The sequence below is a fragment of the Hemitrygon akajei genome, chromosome 13 (assembly GCF_048418815.1).
Source record: "Hemitrygon akajei chromosome 13, sHemAka1.3, whole genome shotgun sequence".
NCBI classification, from domain to species: domain Eukaryota; kingdom Metazoa; phylum Chordata; class Chondrichthyes; order Myliobatiformes; family Dasyatidae; genus Hemitrygon; species Hemitrygon akajei.
Window position 1 is genome coordinate 1,477,083 of NC_133136.1, and position 6,000 is coordinate 1,483,082.

Here is a 6,000-nt window from a genome sequence, read left to right on the forward strand (position 1 = left end):
GGATTTACAAGGATTTGGAGAGGAATTAATCTGATTAGGAGTGGTCAGCATTGCTTTGTGAGGAGCAGGTCATCCCTCATGAGCCTAGTTGACTTTTTGAAGAAGTGACAAAACAAGTCAATGAAGGTGGAGCGGTGGGTAGGGTGTGTATGAATTTTAGTTAGGAGTTTGACAAGGTTGCCCATCATAAGCTCATTCAGAAACTCAGGAGGTATGGAATCCAGCGAAACATTGCTGCTGAAACTTGAATTCAGAATTGATTTGTCCATAGAGGTAGATCGAGAATATTCTGCATTGAGGTTGGACCCTCTCCATCTGGGGCATGCCTTCTTCTCATTACTACCATCAGTGGGATGTACAGGAGCCTGAAGACTCACACTCAGTGTTTTAGGGCAACTTTCCCCCTCCACTATCAAGTTTCTGAATAGATCATGAATCTATAAGCACTAGTTCATTATTCCTTGCTTTTCCACTAAGTAATTTCTGGACATTTATGTCTTGCACTGTATTGCTGCCAGAAAAGAACAAATTTCACATCATATATCTATTACTGTTTCTTCCTGTATGGTTCCCACTTCTGAGAATTTGCCCCTACCCTGACTGCTCCTTGAGTCATCTCATCTCAGTGCAGCCTTTGTACACAGCACTCACCTACACATTTCCACCCACGCTCCCTTCCCTGTGGACTCCTGTGCCTCAATGGCCAGCTTCACCATGAATTAGTATTCTTCTTTCTTTCTTTCTGCAATAGGTGACGCTGTGGCATGAGGGCCTAGTCTGCACCACAACTGAGGCCTCTCAGTTCCCCTACCATCGTTCTCACTGATGAATCAGGTTTGAAGCATTCTACGTTACCAATGTCCAACAGGGTTTTGTGATCACATGAAAAACATCCAAGACAATCGTACGATCCATTTGTTAGTCTGCACGCCACCTTCACGCATCGACTCTGATGCCTTCCTATAAGAAAGAAAGAATTCGTATTCTTGTGTGATTAAGTACACATTACACAAAATTACTTTCACTGAGACACAGAGACTGCAAGATGGTGGCATGCAAGGTTGCAGTGACTACTCTAGGTCCAACCAAACATGTAACTGTTTATCTTTTACATCTTTTTTATGATTGCATGACGCTGTGGATATCAGGAATATCAAGTAAACTTAAGAACATAAGAAATAGGAGCGGGAGTAGGCTATCCGGCCCATCAAGCCTGCCCTACCATTCAATAAGATCATGGCTGATCTGTCCATAAATTCAGCTCCATCTACCTGCCTTTTCCCTATAACCCATAATTCCCCTACTATGTAAAAATCTACCTAACTGTATCTCAAATACATTTAATGAAGAAGCCTCACCTGCAGAGAATTCCACAGATTCACCACTCTCTGGGAAAAACAGTTCCTCCTCATCTCCATCCTAAATCTTCTCCCCTGAATCTTGAGGCAATTTCCCCTAGTTCTAGTCTCACCTACCAATGGAAACAACTTTGCAACTTCTATCTTATCTATCTCTTTCAAAATTTTGTATGTTTCTATTAGATCCTCTCTCATTATTCTGAATTCCAGAGAGTATAGTCCCAGGCGACTCAATCTCTCCTCATAGGTTAACCCCTCATCTCTGGAATCAACCTGGTGAACCTCCTCTGCACTGCCTCCAAAGCCAGTATATCCTTGCTCAAGTATGGAGACCAGAACTACACGCAGTACTCCAGGTGTGGCCTCACCAATACCCTGTATGGTTGCAGCATGACCTCCCTGCTCTTGAATTCAATCTCTCTAGCAATGAAGGCCAACATTCCGTTTGCCACCTTAATAACCTGTTGTGCCTGCAAGCCAACTTTTTGTGATTCATGAACAAGCACTCCCAAGTCCCTCTGAACAACAGCATGCTGCAATCTTTCACCATTTAATGAATAATCTGCTCTTCTATTATTCCTTCCAAAGTGGATGATCTCACATTTACCAACGCTGTATTCCACCTGTCAGACCTTGGCCCACACACTTAACCTATCTATATCCCTCTGCAGACTCTCCACATCCTCTGTACAATTTGCTTTTCCACTCAGTTTAGTGTCATCAACAAATTTTGCTGCACTACACTCAGTCCCCTCTTCCAAATCATCAATGTAAATGGTAAACAGCTGCGGGCCCAGCACCGACCCCTGCGGCACCCCACTGACCACTGACTGCCAACCGGAGAAACACCCATTTATACCAACTCTCTGCCTTCTATTGGTTAACCAATCCACTATCCATGCCAATACACTTCCTCTGACTCCATGCATCCGAATCTTAGTCTCTTGTGCGGCACCTTATCGAACGCCTTCTGGAAATCCAAGTATATGACATCCACCTGTTCCCCTCTATCCACTGCACTCATTCTGTCCTCAAAGAACTCCAGTAAGTTTGTCAAACAGGACCTGCCCTTTCTGAATCCATGCTGCATCTGTCTAATGGAACCACTCCTTTCTAAATGTTTCACTATTTCTTCCTTAATGACAACTTCAAGGATTTTCCCGACTACAGATGTTAAGCTAACTGGCCTATAGTTGCTCATCTTTTGCCTACTCCTTTTTTAAAAAGTGACGGGACATTTGCTGTCTTCCAATCTGCCAGGACCTGCCCAGAGTCTAGAGAGTTTTGATAAATGATAAATAGTGCGTCTACTATAACCTTTGCCAATTCCCTCAGCACCCTGGGATGCATCCCATCAGGACCAGGGGACTTATCTATCTTCAGGCCCTCTCTCATCACTATCTCTTTAGTGACAGTGATTTAATTGAGGTCCTCACCTCCCATTTCATCCATAACATCCTCCTTTGGCATATTAGACGTGTCCTCTACTGTGAAGACCAACACAAAATAGTCGTTCAATGCCTCAGCCATTTCCTTATCACCAAATATTAATTTCCCATTCTCATCTTCAAAAGGACCTACTTTGACTTTAGCTACCCTCTTCCACTTTATATATTTATAAAAACTTTTCCTGTTTTTATATTTTGTGCTAATTTACTTTCATACTTTATCTTCCATTTCCTTATTTCTTGTTTAGTTGTTCTTTGTTGCTTTTTAAAGTTTTCCCACTAATCTTTGCGACTTTGTACACATGAGCTTTTAATTAAATACTGCAGATCTACCCCACTAGTGAGTTATTCAATAGTGAAGGAGCTGGACTTAGTGCAGACTGTGTTGCTGACCGCTGTAGGAAGGCATCAGAGTTGGTGCACGAAGGTGGCGTGCAGACTAACAAATGGATCGTACGATTGTCTTGGATGTTTTTGTAGTGATCACAAAACCCTGTTGGACATTGGTAATGTAGAATGCTTCAAACCTGCTTCATTGGTGAGAGCGATGGTAGGGGAACTGAGAGGCCTCAGTTGTGGTGCAGACTAGGCCCTCATGCCACAGCGTCACCTATTGCAGTGGCCCAGGGAAGAGTTGCTGGAGGCAGTATGGGAGAGAGCAGAGGTGCAGTGGGCACACTGGAATCCATGCTGGGTTGGAGGCTCTCCCCTCCCATCCGTGCTGCTCTCCAGTGATTGCTCAGTGGAAGGCAGCTGGATTGCATTCGCCTGTGGCTGTACTAGTGTGGGTTATTTGGACTGCTGCGGGCTTGTTCTTGCTGACAATATCCATGCACTATCAATCTACAGTACATGACACTCAGGGATGTGGGCTTTATTATTACTTTTCTGTGTGACTGTATATTTACTGCTCTCTTATATGTGCTATGTGCCTTGAGCTGTGTGTGATTTGGTATTTTGTTTGGCTCTGGATGAATACCATTTCATTTAGCTGTATTCATGGATGTTCATGCATGATTGAATGATAATTAAACTTCAGCTTGATTAACTTGAAATGCTGGAATCTGGAGCAACAAACAATCTGCTGGAGGAACTCAGTGGATCGAGCAGCATCTGTGTAGGAAAAGAATTGTCAGTGTTTCAGGTTGAGACACTGCATCATACGGGAAGCAATGTACAGACTTGCTTATAGAGAATAGTGGAAATGAATTCCAAACTTTGAATCCCAAGCTGTAATAGCGCCATGCTAATTGCTGTGCTATCGTGCCAACTATAGCTGTGCTGCATGCAACTTGCAGTGTCACAGTGTGGTTACAAATTTCCCAAACTTGTTTTAGATTTGTATACAATGGATGCAAAATTCAATAAAATGTCTAAATTCTCATTTTATGCTGCATTATTTTATATAAAACAAAATCACTATGCCAATTTGGGACAAAATTGTAACAAAAACTTCAAGAACGTGTTACTGCTAAAGTCCTAAGAAGAGTAGCAAAAGCATCTGTCACCCAATACATCCCAAAAACATGTGACTATTAAAGTCCTAAAAAGAATAGTGATAGTTGTCTGTCACCTTACGCACCCCAAAAATGAATAATACGCCTCCTTGATCACCTTGTCCAGCTTTGTTACCACTTTCAGGGAGATATGGACTTGCATCTTAGGAACCCTCTGTATATCAATGCTCCTGAGGGTCCTGCCATTTACTGGGTATTTTCCTTTTACATTTGATTGCCTGAAGTGCAACATCTCACACTTGTGCAGATTAAACTATCTCTGCCATTTCTCTGCCTACATTTCCACTGGTGTGCCTACATCTTTGAGCAAATTATTTACATATATCACATACAAATTGATTCGATCCTTGTGGAACACTACTGGTCAGAGTAACACTCATGGTCAAGTCAATTTTGCATGTCCAGGGATCTTATGTGCCTAATCTAAATCACCCTAACATGTGAGATTTGTCAATTATCCATGTAGACAACATCCACCATCCTATCCTCATCTTCAACACCTCCTTGAACAACTAATCAAGTTTCTAAGGCAATGACTTCCTCAACAAAATCATGCTGACTTAATGTGTTTCCAGATGTGATTAGAGCTTATCCCTTAAAATTGACTTTAATAATTATTTACTGCTGATGTAAGGCTCATAGGTCTTCAACATGCTCTCATGTATCATCCTACTCTCCATGTTATTGCTAGCCTCTAACTAGTATCTTCTCTTTAGCTACATACTTATTTAATACCTCAGCTTCTTCCTCTGACTACAGACATAAATTCCTTCTTTTGTTCTTGGGTGGTCCTATTCTCTGTCAAGTTACCCTCTTATTTTTAGCATCTGTGAAAAAAAATCTTGGGATTCTCTTTATTCCTACTCATAAGACCAAAACTCAAAGGAGCAAAATTAGGTCATTCAGCCCATCGAGTCTGCTGCACCTTTCCATCGTGGTTGATTTATTATCCCTCTCAACCTTATTCTCCTGCCTTCTCCCTGCATCCTTTGACGCCCTGACTAATCAAGAACCTATCAACCTCTATTTTAAGTATACCTGATGTCTTGGCGAATGGCAATGACACAGGGTCTGCTCATCAACAACATTTCATTACCCAACTTAGCCCTCCCAATTCCTTCTTTACTAATAATATACAAAAACTGACATGGAAAGAAAATGTACAGTACCTGGAAATAAAATAAATTGACAGTTCTTTATTTATTTAATACATCTTTTTATTACTCTCAGATTCAATTGCCTTTGACAATTAATGTTTGTCGCTATTATGAACATAGCGGTTACCGTGACATTATTACAGCTCACAACATCCGAGTTCAGAGTTCAATTCTGGCGGCCTCTGTAAGCAAGTCTGTACATTCCTCCCTGTGTGCACGTGGGTTTTCTCCCGATGTCCCAATTCCCTTCCACAGGCTAAAGACATACCATTTAGTAGGTTAATTGGTCATTGTGAATTGTCTTATTAAATTGTTAGTTTGTTGGTGACACCCCTTGAAAAGCTGGAAGGGCCTATTCCATGATGTATTTATAAATAAAAATAAACAAACACAGAAATAAATAATGATGGCAGGCAGCTGGTTAAGGTAACAACAATAGAAATTGCAAATTGAGTCTCCCTGTATGAGTGTGATGTTCGGTATTCTTGGCTGATTTAATAGGGCAAAGATTCAATGAAAC